Genomic DNA, 16,241 nt, shown 5'->3' on the forward strand with positions numbered 1-16,241 from the left:
TCCAAACATACCAACACGTTCTAAAACATGATACGAACTTAGTCAAAGCCTCAAATCACATAAAAAATATCAAAATCACGAATCACACCCCAATTCAAGCCTAATGAAACTAATGGACTTCCAACTTCTTAAAAAAATGCTGAACCATATCTAACCAACTCTGATTGACCTCAAATTTTGTATGCAAGTCATAAATGACACAAAAGATCTATTCCAACTCCCGGAACCAAAATCTAAACCCGATATCAATGATGTCAACTCTCGTTCAAACCTCTCAACTTTCCAACTTTCGCCAATTCAAGTAAGAAAAAAACAACCTGCGGACCTCCAAATCAATATCCTGACATACTCCTAAGTCCAAAATTACCATACGAATCTATCAAAACCATCAAAACTTCATTCCCTAGTCATCTACACAAAAGTCAAACTTCAGTCAACTATTTCAACTTAAGCTTCTAACCTTGGGACTAAGTGTCCCAATTCACTTTGAAACATCCCCGCAACCAAACCAACTACCCCAACATGTCACATAACCCCAAATGAGTATAGAAGAAGCGATAAATGGGGGAGGCTATAATACACAAAATAACCGGCCCAGTTGTTACATTCTCCCCCTCTTAAACAAATATTCATCCTCTAACGGGTCTAGAATCATACCTAGATTCTCAAATAGGTGTGAATATCTACTTCGTATCTCTCGCTCGGTCTCCCAAGTAGCCTCCTCAACTAGTGGCCTCTCCACTAAACTTTTACTGAAACTATATTCTTTGATCTTAACTTTTGAAAAAATGGCCACCAGCTCCACATCATAAGTCAAATATCTATCTAACTGAACCGTGCTGAAGTCCAAAATACGAGGCAGGTCACCATAATACTTCTGGAGCATAGAAACATGAAATACATGGTGAACACCCGATAGACTAGGTGGCAATGCAAGCTTGTAGGCCACCTTTCTAACTCTTTCAAGCACCTTAAAAAGGGCGAATATACCGAGGGCTCAACTTGCCCTTCTTCCCGAACCTCATCAAACCCTTCATGGGCGAAACCTTGAACAATACCTTCTCTTTTACCATATATGCAACATCATGAACCTTCCGATCAGTGTAACTCTACTGTCTAGATTGTGCTGTATGATGCGGATCCTGAATCAACTTGACTTTCTCCAAGGCATCCTGAACCAGATCAGTGCCCAATAACCTAGCCTTTCCCGGCTCAAACCAACCAACTGGAGATCGACACCGCCTCGCATATAAGGCCTCATAAGGAGCCATCTAAATACCCGATTGGTAGGTGTTATTGTAGGCAAACTCTACAAGCGGTAGAAACTGATCCCAAGAACCCCTAAAGTCCATAACATAGGCACATATTATCTCTTCTAAGATCTGAATGGTGCACTTGGACTGTCTATCCGTATGGGGGTGGAATGTTGTATTCAACTCAACCTGTGTGCCTAACTCTCACTGTACTACTTTCCAAAACTGCGATGTGAACTGCATGTCTCGATCAGAAATAATGGACACCGGCACACCATGAAGACTGAATAATAGGTAGTTACAACTGGAATGAAATGTGCGAACTTAGTCATCCAGTCTTCAATCACCCAAACTGGATCAAATTTCTTCAAAGTCCTTGGGAGCCCAACAACAAAGTTCATGGTAACACACTCCCATTTCCACTCAGGGATCTCAAGTCTCTGAAGCAAATCGCCCGACTTCTGATACTCGCACTTCACCGACTAATAGTTCAAGCACCGAGCCACATACTCTACTATATCTTTCTTCATTATACTCCACCAATAGTGTTGCCTCAAGTCATGATACATCTTGGCGGCACCCTGATGAATGGAATACCGCTAACTGTGGGCCACCTCAAGAATAAACTCACGCAACCCATCAACATTGGGCACATAAATCTGACCCTGCATTCGTAACACCCCATCATCCCCAATAGAAACCTGATGGTAGGCTATAATTACATGTTTTAGTCATTTATTTCACTCTAATATACTGCACTTTAATTGTGTTTGAGCTTTAATCACCACTGTTTTGAACTTATTGTGTATTTTATGCCTTGTAGGAGTGATTCCGAGTGATGTAGATGTTACAGAGCTAATTCGAGCTATTTGGGGCTTTGAATTCTAAGTAAAAGCCCAAGGGATTAAGCCGGGATTATGTTCGGGGGTCGAGAACCATTTCTGAATATCAAAAAGTCAAGAAAAATACGTACTCTAAGAAATTTGTATTGATGCGCCGCACAGTGCGATGCATCAATACAAATCTTGCTGCCTGTGAATTGTTGAGATCTCTGAAGTTTCGCACTTCTGCCCCGCCTAGCACGTCTCACCATGCAGCACGCCTGTACAATCTTTACAGAGTAATTGTCCTATTTCACGTAGGAAAAGGTATTTTCGTTTGGGCCAGACCCTAATATACATAGAAAAATATTATTTTCTGAACTTTTGACACATCTTAAACCTAAGGAGGCTAAAGAGGAGTGGGAGAAGAAAAAGCACATGGAATTCATCATTCAATCCTCACTCAAGACATGAGTTTGGATCTTTTTATATTTTTCTATACTTTAAACATATCTGTGATGAATTGCTCCATATCCATGGAGTAGTTCTCTTTAGGGTTTGATGGATTTGGTGTATTGATATTTGTTTGTGGATTATAACTCTAGTTTTATGTATTGAATCGTTTTGGATTATTTAATTGTTGCATCTATATTCACTTGTTTATGTAATCGAGAAAGGCATAACTTGTGATATCTTCTTAGTAATCGAAAGGGACTAGTTGAAGCATTGAATAAACCTAGTTAGGAGGATAATCGAGAGAGGTTCTCCTAAATACCAATCCACCATGATTCTTGCATATCTTCACTGATCTTAACTTAGTTCATCTTGTGAGGTTGAGACTTAATCGAGAGAGGAATTTCTACTAAATGTTTGAACCAATAATTAAGTAAATTCGAGAGACTCACTTGAACATTAGAAGTGAATTATATAGATTTAAATCCCATACAATTATCTTGCTCCTATCCTATCAAAACCCTATCTTCTCCCATTGATAACCTTCTTTGCTCATTACTTGTGTCTATTGTCATTAGTCAATAGTTTAGACTCTTAGTTAAATTTAGTTTTAATCACATAAATCTCAACTGGTGATCATCTTGGATAGCAATCAAGCTAGAAACTATAAGAACACTATTTAAATCCAATCCATGTGGATACAATATTATATTATATTATATTCGACTAGCGAGCATATTTAAGTGTGTATTTTGCGATCGTCAAATTTTGGCGCCGTTGCCGGGGATTGGCAATCAATAGTGTTTGAAATGGTTTGTAGTGCTAGTTTAGGAATTTTTTCTTTTATTTTATTTTCTCTTTTTATGGTTGGTGTTCTTTGACTGTGCGCAGGCTACAGGTTTAGATTGGTGCATGACTCGAACTTCTAGGAAAGAATTGCTACCATACGAACCAGAGATAGAAAAACAAATGCGACAGCTGAGGAAGGAATGAAATCTCCCTGAGAATATAGAGAAGATTGGGCAATTCTCAACCAATGAAAATATGGCTGGAGACGATGATAATGTAGATTTGGCTGCAAGAGAGGCAGCCCAACAACGAGAAAAAGCTGCACGAGATGCTGAGGAAGCAGCGATTAGAGATTCACAGATGAACTATGAAGAGGAGATGGCTAGGAGAATTGCTCAAAATCATCCCTTAGCTGTAGCCCAGTTCGGAAACATAGATCCCGGTGCTGGGAGACCACTTGGTGATTATGCTAAACCGGTCTACAACCAAGGATTATCAAGTATTAGACCACCTCCAGTTGCAGCTAACAATTTTGAGTTAAAGCAAGGGTTGCTCCAAACCCTTCAAAACTGTTGTGTCTTCAGAGGTAAGATGAACGAAGATCCAAACAACCATCTAATGGACTTTGAGGAGATTATGAACTCCTTTCAATACAATGACGTGTCACAAGATGCAGTTTACTTAAGGGCATTCCCATTCACACTCAAAGATGATGCAAAGCAGTGGCTTCGAAGCTTGCCTGCAGGTTCGATTAGAACATGGGAGGAGATGACCAGAATTATTTTTGATAAACACTTCTCATTAGATAAAACGGGCAAGTCTAGAAGAGAGATCCATAACTTCTGCCAGAAAGAGATTAAAATTGTGTTTGAAGCATGTGAGAGGTTTAAGGAGATTGTTAGATAGTGTCAACATAGCAGAATTAAACTCTGGATGCAACTCCAGGACTTTTGGGATAGTTTGACACCGGCCTCACGAAGAACATTGAGCAATGCAACTGGAGGCCCGTTGATGAAGAAGACTCCAGAGGAGATAGTCACAATTCTGAATGAGTTGTCTAAAGATGCAAATCAGTAGCCCTCTAAGAGTGTTGAAAGAAGAAGACCGACTGGTGTTCACCAGGTTGATGCTAACACATCTGTGCAGGTATAGCTTGATGCCATGGCTAAAGAAAAATGGAAGCGGACCTTAGCTTCAATACAAAGTGAGCCTCACGCAATGTGTGTGATATATGTGGAAGATGACATCCTACTCATGAGTGTCAAGCCTCAACTGAGGAAGTGAATGTTGTGGGAAACTATAACTTTAATGCAATGGGTCAGAGACAGCCCGGTTTCTCATGGAGTTCATCTGCGGGTACTACAAATGCGTGGAAGCAAAACAACTCTAGACCTTAGGGACAAGGTGCTCCAGTCTTCCAAAATCAGTAGAGGCAGCAGTTTCAGCCTCAGCAACCCAATCAACCTGGTCTAGAAGATCTAATGAAAGCCTTCATTGTCAAGACAGATGAGAGGCTAGATGCTCATGGAGCAGCCATCAAAGAACTGGGCACTGGTTTCTAAACTTGGAGAGACAAGTGGGACAAATTGCAACTATATTGTCTGAGAGAATCCCAGGTACTTTGCCCGCTAATACTAAAAGAAACCCAAAAGAAATAGTGAATGTTATGACCTTGAGAAGTGGGCAAGTGTTAAAAGATCCCACTCTAATCCAAAAAGAGGTGGTGCCTAAAAAAGAAAGTGGGGAGCAGTTGAAGAATGACATTGATAAGAAGAAGAAAGGCAAGAAGGGAGCTGACAAAAAGAAGGAGGAGGAAACTTCAAGAAGGGAGGAATCTAATGAAGAGAGCAAGCACATGCCTGCTTTACATTTTCCCAAAAAGCTATATAGAGAAAAGCTGGATAAGCTGTTTGAGAAATTTCTGGATATGCTAAAACAGGTTCATGTAAACTTACCATTCACGAAAGTACTCTCACAAACGCCAGCTTATGCCGAATTCTTGAAGGAGATCCTTACAAATAAGAGAAAGATAGAAGAGACCTCCGTGGTCAAGATCACAGAGCATTGCAGTGAAATCTTTCAAAATAAACTCCCACAAAAGTGTGGAGATCCAAGGAGTTTTACTATACCCTGATCTTTAGGCACTATTAATTTTGATAAGTCTTTGTGTGATTTGGGTGCCTCAATTAATCTAATGCTATTGTCTATTTATAAAAAACTGGAGAGGGAGATTGGAGAGATAAGGACAACACCAATATCTTTATAGCTGGCTGACCAAACGACTTTGATACCCGAGTGGATAGTGGAAGATGTTTGGTTTAGGTAGATAAGTTTGTATTTCCTATAGATTTTATAGTGGTAAATATGGAGGAAAACAAGGAGGTCCCCCTCATCCTAGGAAGATCATTTTTAGCAACGGGTAGAGCTATACTGGATATACACGATAGGACACTCATGCTTAGAGTGGGTGAGGAGACTATGACTTTTGAGATGAATGTAGCAACTAGGGTGAAAAAGGAGAAACCAGTTGCAAGTGTTGAGTGGAAGGTGAAGAACTCAAAAGAAAAAGTTGCAGTGATTGAGAAAGATAAGTGTGGGGTGTACCCCAAGAAGGCCGAGAAGAAGCTGTCTGCATGGATGTGTGCATTAGTTTGGGCGTGTGGATTGTAGCCCGACTTTGACTCAGACCCCGACTAGATGTTTAGGGAAGTTTCCTTTACCTTATTCTTTTTAATTGTGTGTTATGGGGACATGCCACAACTTAAAGTGTGGGGTGGGGGATATTTGTATGTATGTATGTATGTATGTATGTATGTATGTATGTATGTATGTATGTATGTATGTATGTATGTATGTATGTATGTATGTATGTATATTAGTTTTAGTTTTGGTTTTTAGTAGTTAGAGATAGAAAACAAATTGAAAATAACAGAACTTTTTTAAATTTTTTGATTTTTTCCGACGACGGATATCATATCGACAGGTTTCTTGAGGGATTTAAGTCAAAAGAAAAAGACAAAAATATTTTCTTTTGTAGGTAGTGTAATAACTCCCCCTTGGTTTTTCTTTGTGCCACGGTTCTTTTCCAAGAGTTTTGTTTGAACCGGGTGTAGTTAGTTTTTATTTTTGTTAGGAGTAGGAAACCTTGTGCTATGATTTGAATTGAAGCAATGTCTCTTGACTTTATTATTCCTTGAGAATAGTGAGTGCTTTAGTTATGACACTTAGGCTCAATTTTTGACTCTTGTTATTTACCTTAAATTGTATGATCTTAGCTTTGCTCAACTGCTTTGACTAGAGTGTCTTGATGAGTCCAATCCTAAGTGAGTTATGTGCCATGTGTGTGAGGTTTTTGTGTTATTCTGTGCATTGCATTTGATGTCTAGAACTTGCCGCATGTGTTTGCAAAGCAAAATAGTAGTTTTATTCAGTCTTGGAAGTGATATATGCGTTTCTTTGTTGAGCCAGTTATATGCTATTACCCACCTAATTGTTATGTATCTTAGTTAACCCCTTTGAGCATGTAATCATGTTTCTTTGGCAACCACATTACAAGCATTACCTATTTGTTTGAATTGACCCCCTATTTGAACCTTGTACCTCTCATGAGCACTTGAAAGTATTATGGACTTTGTAAAAAGTAAAGTGTGGGGTGGTTGGTTTGGCTTTTGAGTGGAACTATTGAAATAAGGAGAAAGGTGCACTGTTTTAAAAAAGTAAGAGCCACTTGAATTAAAAAAGAAAGAAAAAATAGCTATATTGTTGTGAAAATTATCCATTGATAAATGGTAACTCTTGATGTAATTGTGCTTAAAGAAGTAGGGGGTTAATATATATTGATGTGAAGGTAGAGTTATGGTTTGACATAAGTGTGGGTTTTGAAAGGTAAAGTGTATGTATTAAAGTGCTTAGGGAGGTATAGTCACTCTTATATCTAAATGTATCCTACCCGTCCCACAACCTACGTTACAACCAGTTAAAGTCCTACTTGATCCTTGACTGAATGAGCTCAATTAGTAGAGTAGTACACTACGGGCAAGCCTATGCTGCATCTTTTGTGGCATATGAATGTTGTTTCTGAGAGTGAGTGAATTCTTTCTATCTTGAGTTCCTAATTGTACTTAACTTTTATTGTTTGTGGAACTACTCTCTATTATTGTGTGACGGCACTTGATTCATGAAGAAAAGGTAATGTCGTTGATCTCTATGTTAGAGTAAGTGAGTGAAATGTGAATAATGCGTGGTACTTTTAAGGTGAGGATGTTACGTTAGAGTGCTTAGTCTATTTTAAATATTCTTGGTGTGATGAGTTAGGAGAGTTATTTACTAAGGTCGTGTCTATATAAAGTGTAGTTTGATTGCTCGAGGACGAGTAATGGTTTAAGTGTGGGGTGTTGATGGTAGGCTATAATTACATGTTTTAGTCGCTTATTTCACTCTAATTTACTGCACTTTAATTGTGTTTGAGCTTTCATCGCTAGTGTTTTGCACTTATTGTGTGTTTTATGCCTTGTAGGAGTGATTTCGAGTGATGTAGATGCTACAGAGCTAATTCGAGATATTTGGAGCTTTGAAGTCTGAGTAAAAGCTCAAGGGATTAAGCTGGGATCGCGTTCGGGGGTCGAGAACCACGTCTGAATATGAAAAAGTCAAGAAAAATTTGTACTCTAAGAAATTTGCACTGATGCGACGTACAATGCGGTGCAGCAGTACAAATCCTGTTGCCTGTGAATTGTTGAGCTCTCTGAAGTTTCCCACTGCTGCCCCGCCTGGCGCGTCGCCCCATGCGGCATGCCTGTACAAGTTTTACAGAGTAATTGTCCTACTTTGCATAGGAAAATGTGTTTTCATCTAGGCTCGACCCTATTTGGTATATATACATGGAAAAATATTATTTTCTGAACTTTGGACACAACTTAGACCTAAGGAGGCTAAAGAGGAGTGGGAGAAGCAAAAGCATAGGGAATTCATCATTCAATCCTCACTCAAGACACAAGTTTGGATCGTTTTATATTTTTCTATACTTTAAACATATTTGTGATAAATTGCTCCATATCCATGGAGTAGTTCTCTTTAGGGTTTGATGGATTTGGTGTATTGCTATTTGTTTGTGGATTATAACTCTAGTTTTATGTATTGAATCGTTTTGGATGATTTAATTGTTGCATCTATATTCACTTGTTCATGTAATCGTGAGAGGCATAACTTGTGATATCTTTGCATTGTTTTGTTGGTTGAATTCATTAATTCTTCTTAGTAATCGAAATATGCTAGTTAAATCATTGATTAAACTTAGTTAGGAGGATAATCGAGAGAGATTTTCCTAAAGAACAATCCACCACGATTCTTGCATATCTTCACCGAGTTTAACTTAGTTCATCTTGTGAGGTTGAGACTTAATCGAGAGAGGAATTTCTACTAAACGTTTGAACTAATAATTGAGTGAATTCGAGAGACTCACGTGAATATTAGAAGTGAATTATCTAGAGTTAAATCCCAGACAATTATCTTGCACCTATCCTATCAAAACCCTATCTTCTCCCATTGATAACATTCTTTGCTTATTGCTTGTGTCTATTGTCATTAGTCAATAGTTTAGACTCTTAGTTAAATTTAGTTTTAATTATATAAATCTCAACTGGTGATCATCTTGGATAACAATCAAGCTAGAAACTACAAGAACACTATTTAAATCCAATCCCTGTGGATACGATATTATATTATATTATATTCGACTGGCGAGCATTTTTAAGGGTGTGTTTTGTGCTCGTCAAAACCTCCTTAGCATCAGTGTGTTGCACTGTGTCCTTAAGGACAAGCAAATGGGGGTCGTCATACTGATGCTCTCTGATGTGCTCATATAAAAAGATGGAGAAATCACGCAAGCAAGAACCCGAATAGGCTCTGAAACATCTAACCTCATGAACTGATTGGCCAAACCCTGAACATTTGATGCTCTCGGTCTCTCACCAACTGGAATATATGCAAGGCTACCCATACTCACAACCTTTCTGCTCAAGGTATCGGTCACCACATTGGACTTCCTGGGATGATACAAAATAGTGATATCATAGTCCTTTAACAACTCCAACCACCTCTACCGCCTCAAGTTTAGATCCTTTTGCTTAAACAAGTGTTGTATACTCCGCTGATTTGTGAATACCTCACAAGACACACCGTAAAGGTAGTGTCTCCAAATCTTCAATGCATGAATAAAGGCTGCCAACTCTAAGTCATGAACAGTGCAGTTCTCATGGGGCTTCAACTGGAACAAAGCATAAGAAATCATCCTACCCTCTTGCATCAAGACACACCCAATGACAATCCGAGAAGCATCACAATAAACCGTATAAGAGACCGATGCTAAAAGAAAAACTAGAACTGGAGTTGTGGTCAAGGAAGTCTTGAGCTTGTGAGAGATCTCCTCACACTCATCAGACCACTTGAATGGGGCACCCTTCTGGGTCAATCTAGTCAAAGGTGCAGCAATAGATGAGAAACCCTCCACGAAACGACGATAATGCCAAGCCAAGTAAACTCAGAATCTCAGTAGATGAAGACGGTCTAGGATAACTCTGAACCGCCTCAATCTTCTTCGGATCTACCTTGATCCCCTCATTGGACACCATGTATCCCAAGAATGCCACAAAAGTAAGCCAAAAATCACACTTGAAGAATTTAGAGTATAGATTTTTCTCCCTCAACGTCTGGAGTACAATCCTCAGATACTGCTCACGATCCTCCTGGCTGCATGAGTACACCAGTATATCATCAATTAATACTATGAAAAATGAATCAAGATATGGATGGAATACTTTGTTCATTAGATGCATAAATAATGGTGGGGCATTGGTCAACCCAGAAGACATCACAAGAAACTCGTAGTGACCATAGCGGGTCCTGAATGCAATCTTTAGAATCTCAGAATCCTAAATCTTCAACTGGTGATACCCAGACCTCAAATCAATCTTAGAGAACACTCTAGTACCCTGAAGCTGATCAAATAAGTCATCAATGCGCGGTAGTGGGTACTTGTTCTTAATTGTAACTTTGTTCAACTTCCTATAATCAATGCACATCCGCATAGTACCATCCTTTTTCTTCATAAACAGAACCGTTGCACCCTAAGGCGACACACTAGGCCTAATAAATCCCTTATCAAGTAGCTCCTAAAGTTGTTCTTTCAATTCCTTTAACTGTGATGGTGCCATACGATATAGAGGGATAGAGATGGGCTGAGTGCCCGGAACTAGATCAATACCAAAATAAATGTCCCTATTGGGTGGCATGCTCGACAGGTCTACAGGAAACATATCCGAAAAGTCTCTCTCTACTGGAACAGACTGAATGGTAGGAGTATCAACACTAACATCCCTCATAAAGGTCAAATATGCCAAGCATCCCTTCTCAACCATCTGTTTAGCCTTTAAATATGAAATCACCCTACTGGGAACATAATTCAGTGAACCTCTCCACTCAATCCTAGGCAATCCCGGCATCACCAACGTCACGGTCTTAGTGTGACGAATCCAGAATAGAATGACATGGTGACAACTAATCCATGCCTAAAATCACGTCAAAATCAACCATACTAAGCAGTAAAAGATCCACTCTCTCTCTAATCCCCCAATAGTCACCACACACGATCGATACACACGGTCTACAACAATAGAATCACCTACCGGTGTAGATACATGAACAAGCATAACTAAGGAATCATGGGGCATATCCAAAGAACGAGTAAAGTACGATGATACATATGAATAAGTGGAACCATGGTCAAATAATTCTGTGGAACATTGAAATAATACCGGTGATCACTGCGTTTGAAGAAACTTTCTCTCGTCTGGTGGGAAAAGCATAACATCGACCCTGACCACCACCTGATCGACCTCCCCTCTAGGGTGATCTCGAACTGCTTGAGTCCCACCTTGAGCTGGCTGAACGGGTGGTAAAGTAACTGGTGCGGAAGTCATAGCCTGACCTCTTTGCTAAATTGGACCTCCCATAAGACGGGGGTAATATCTCCTTATATTCCCCAACTCGCCACACTCGAAGCAACCTCGATCCAAAGATGACAGTGGGGACTGAATCGGACCCCGAGAACCAGAATAGCCATTAGAAAACACTGGTATCGACAAACCCTGATATGATGGAGCACGGGATGGACTCTGAGTGGGAGAGCACTGAAAGATGACTGACCCAAATGAGCACTATATGAACCATGACTAGCTAATGCACCACGATGAACCAGATGAACCATCTGAGCGGGCCTATAGGGACGATCCCTGTTGTGATGTGACTGACCTCCCGATGAGGAACCACTGAAACTCGGGGCCTTTTTCCCTCCCGCTCCTCATGCTCAAGCCAGCGAACCAACTCCAAGAGCCTAGCAATCTCGACCACCTGGTCAAACCTAACATCTGTCTTGGCTTCTCGAGCCAAACTGAAGCGTAAGCCATAGTTGAGGCCAACAATGAACCTCCTGATCCCCCCCTCTCTCTCTTTGTAGGAACCAACCACACTGCATGACGAGCCAGATCTACAAACCTCATCTCATACTAGTCATTGTCATACCCTCCTAGCATAACAGCTCAAACTGCCTACGCAACTTCTGCTTGCGTATATGGAATAAACTTCTCTAAGAAGAGAACTAAGAACTCATGCCATGTAAGTGGTGCAGCGCCGGCTGGCCTGCTCAACTCATAGGCCTCCTACCATTTGTAGGCTGCCCCCGCCAGCTGAAATATAGTGAATGCAACCCCACTGGTCTCCAAGACACCCGCTGTGTGAAGGATCCAGTGGTACCTGTCTATAAAATCCTGAGCATCCTCTGACTCTACGCCACTGAATTCTAGAGGCTTGAGCCTCCCAAACCGGTCCAGTCTCTTCTACTCCTTATCACTCATAGGTGGGCCAACCTGGGACTGAGCAGCAACAACCGGCTGTGCTAGTAGTACCCTCGGTATCTGGAGTCTCTGAGCTACTTGATCTGGAGTATGGGCCGCGAGAGTTTGAGCACCTCCCCCGGCCTGAGAAGTGGCTAGTGCAGCTGGAACTCAAACTGCCTGAGCCAGGCTCGTGCACACAGTCAAAATCTTAGCTAAGGCCTCCTGAAGGCTTGGGATCACAATGGGTACAACTGGATCCTAAGTTGGTCCCACCGGCTCAACAAAATCTGGTATCTGCTCCTCAACTATAGCAAATGGTGGCTCCATAAGTGCTGCTCTAGCTGTAGTATGAGCTGCACCTCAGCTTCTACCGCTGCCCCGACCTCTCGTAGCCCTAGCTAGGGGTACTGATGGCTGTCCGCCTGATCCGGTCGTACATGTCCTCACCATCTATGAGAGAATAGAAGAGTAGAAGTTCAGATTCCAGAATTACAAACTTGCACGACAAGAATGCAAGAAAGTGAAGCTTTCTAAATGTTTGGTAGCCTCTCGAAGATAAGTACAAGGGTCTCCGTACCAATCCATATGACTCTATTAAACCTGCTCATGACTCACGAGACCTAAGAAACTTAGTGCTTTATTACCAACTTGTCATGACCCAAAATCCCAACCGGCGTGATGGCGCCCAACACACTTGCTAGGCAAGTCGACAATTCCCAAAATAACTAAACATTTGAATAAAACATATTTTCATAAAATCAGTAGCGGAAAACTTATGAAGATCTGGTACAGATAACTGAAATAGTATTACAATCACCACAAAGTCCGGTGTCAACGAGTACATGAGCACTACTAAGTATCAACATAAACGAAAACTCTAGTACCACTCTCTGAGTAATAGAACAATGTTGAAGAAAATAAAAGGAAAGAGAGCCAAGGTCTGTGGACGTCATAGCAGCTACCTCGAAGTCTCCGAGCAGGTACTAGCACAGATCTAGCAATCACAACATTCATATGTACCTACATCTGCACACGAAGTGCAGAGTGTAGTATGAGTGCAACCAACCCCATGTAGTCAATAAGTAACAGAACTAACCTTGGGCTGAAAGAAGTGATAAGATCACAAAAAGACCGTCAGAGTCCAATACAATAACAACGTAGGTTTAATGATGACAAAAACAAAAAACAACTCAAGAAATTATCATAACCAGCTCATTCGTATTGCAGAAATTTAGACATGCTTTCAATTTCAACAATTAAAGCCCAACGTTGATAGGAACATATCAATTACAACTAGCATAAGGAATGGTACATATCTATACCTACATATCATATATGCATGTCAAAAGAATGATTTAATGGTGATATCCCTAAGTACTCACACTCGCAGAAATATTCATTCTATCTACCAAATATCCACACAAACCACACACAATCACTCAGCACTCTACGAGTACCTAGCATCAATGCCCCTCACCAAAGCACGTGTATAAATATCACTATGCCGGTGCTCATTGCTGGTGTGTTAGACCCCGGAGTGGCGGATCCTGCCCAAGCACTAATATAAGGCCTATAAGGCCTGATGCGACGTGCTGCCCGATCCACAATAATAAATAAGTCAATAAGACTTGTTGCGGAGTGCAACCCGATCCACAATAACAATCACAACTCGGCTCTCAGGCCCACCTCAGTCATCAATCTCTCAAGACTCAATGGCTCATAAATCTCGTACAACTCAGCCCAAACACTAATAACATGTGATGTAATAGTGAATGATAACAGAGACTAAGATATGATATGCAAATTAAGAATCATGACTGTCACGACACAAAGACAACCCATCGTGATGGCACCTATCATAGAACTAGGAAAGCCAACTATTCAACCATTTTCAACACTATAAATCTTTGAAAAATACTGAAGCAGTTAAATTTAAGGAAAACCTTTTAAAAGCAAAATAAAAAACCATAACTCAATACAAAATCTCTCCCAAAACCGAGGTGTCACCGAGTACATGAGCATATACATGAGGATATAGTCCAGTACCCCGTCTAAAAATAAAACTGAAACATAAAATAAAAGATAAGGAGGGAGAGTCAAGGTCTATGAACGCCAAACAGCTACCTTGATAGTCTCCAAAAAATTCAGACTCCACAACTCAGCAACCGCCGTGACCGGAAGCACCTGGATCTGCACACGAGGTGGAGGGTGTAGCGTGAGTACAACCAACTCAATAAGTAACAAATCTAATATTTGCACCGAAAGTAATGACAAGTCCAGCTAGTACAGTTCAATATAGAAATAACAGTACAAAAATGTAGACATGCTTTCAAGTTCAACAGTTAAACTCAATTCAAGTAAAATAGATCAATTCTGAATGATATGAGGAGTATAACTTCTCTACAACTACATGCCAATGCACATGTTGTATGTGATGCACCACGCGGAAAGCCTCGTGTACTCATGCTCTCAGAATACTCAATCACTCAGTACTGTATATGGCTAATCCAGCCAAGGGAAGATCCATCTCGGATATATATATATATATCAACTGACAGTCAATCACTCAGTACTGGATAGGGCCAATCCAGCCCATGGAGAAGATCCATACTCAGGTATAATCGGTTCAGGCAAGATCCATGCCCAGGGAAGATCCATCCCTCAATATAAATCAACCACGCTCATTGGGGGTGTGTACAGACTCCGGAGGGGATCCTTCAACCCAAGCGCTATAATAAACCAGATCCAAGCATAAATCAATCAAACATGCTGCGGTGTGTAGCCCAATCCCATAACTGTCACTCACAATTAGGCCCTCGGCCTCACTCATTCATCAATCTCTCCAGTCTCTCTCTCTCTCTCCCAGGCTCACAATGTCGTGAAACTAGCCCAAAAATGATGATACGATGTATTAATAAATAACAATAGAGAATGAGGTATGATATGCAATGAATAAATACGACTGAGTATGAAATTTTAATGTAATTAATAAGTCAACAGCAAGAAACGACCACTATGGGTCCCAACAGTACCAACATATAGCCTAAACATGATTTCTAACATGATTGGCAGCTCAATTACTTTATCACATGATGAAAACATAGATATCAAGAAGATAAATCAGCTATACAACTCCATGGAATCGACCAAGTCACAGTTCTCACGGCGCATGCCCGCACGCCTGTCACTTGGCATGTGCGTCACTTCAACATCAATCATATAACACATAATTCAGGGTTTCGAACCCTCAAGACCAAGTTTAGAAGTGTGACTTACCTCAATCCGAGCCAATCTCTACTCCAACACACCTTTGCCTCGCGAAACGGCCTCTGAATGCCTCGAATCTAGCCACAAATAATGCGATACAATCAACACGGGCTAAATAAATCAATTTCATAAGGAAATACTAAGTTATTAATCAAAAGTCAAAAGTCGACTCAAAAGCTGGCCCCCGGGCCCACGTCTCGAAATCCGATAAAAGTCACAAAACCTGAAAGCCCATTAAACCACAAGTCCAACCATACAAAATTTACCATAATCTGACACTAAATTGTCACTCAAATCCCCAAATCAAACTCTCCAAATCCCTAGTCTCAAACCCCTAAATATCACCTCAATACCACACAATCTAGGTGGGAAAATCAATGGTGAAACAAGATTATTGAATAAAATCGAGCACAAGTGACTTACCCCAAGAAACCCCTCGAAAATCCTCTCAAAATCGCCTAATCCCGAGCTTGAAATGTTCAAAATCATGAACCCTTGAATTTAAGGTTCTGTCCATTCCTTTCGCTTATGCGGTTCATTTAGCTGCTTCTGTGGCACCGCTTTTGCGTCCAACCATCCGCATCTGCGGAAGCCATTGAATACCCTTCAACCGCTTATGCGGTCAAAATCCCGCTTCTGCGGGTGCGCATCTGTGAAAATCATCTGCTTCTGCAGACCAGTGACCCCAAGGCATTTTCGCTTCTGTAATCCTTCACGCGCAGGTGCAAGTCCACACCTCCGGAAATCCTTCCGCATATGCACTCCAC

General features: G+C 40.7%; 1 non-coding gene across 1 annotated transcript; it reads right to left on the reverse strand.

Moving 5' to 3' along the window:
* Positions 1–4,133: 4,133 nt before the first annotated feature.
* LOC142174033 (small nucleolar RNA R71) lies at positions 4,134–4,239 on the reverse strand. The gene has a single exon (XR_012703396.1). It is a non-coding gene; the product is annotated as a small nucleolar RNA R71 (small nucleolar RNA).
* Between the last annotated feature and the right edge of the window lie 12,002 nt (positions 4,240–16,241).

Source organism: Nicotiana tabacum, chromosome 2 (assembly GCF_000715075.1).
Source record: "Nicotiana tabacum cultivar K326 chromosome 2, ASM71507v2, whole genome shotgun sequence".
Lineage (NCBI taxonomy): Eukaryota > Viridiplantae > Streptophyta > Magnoliopsida > Solanales > Solanaceae > Nicotiana > Nicotiana tabacum.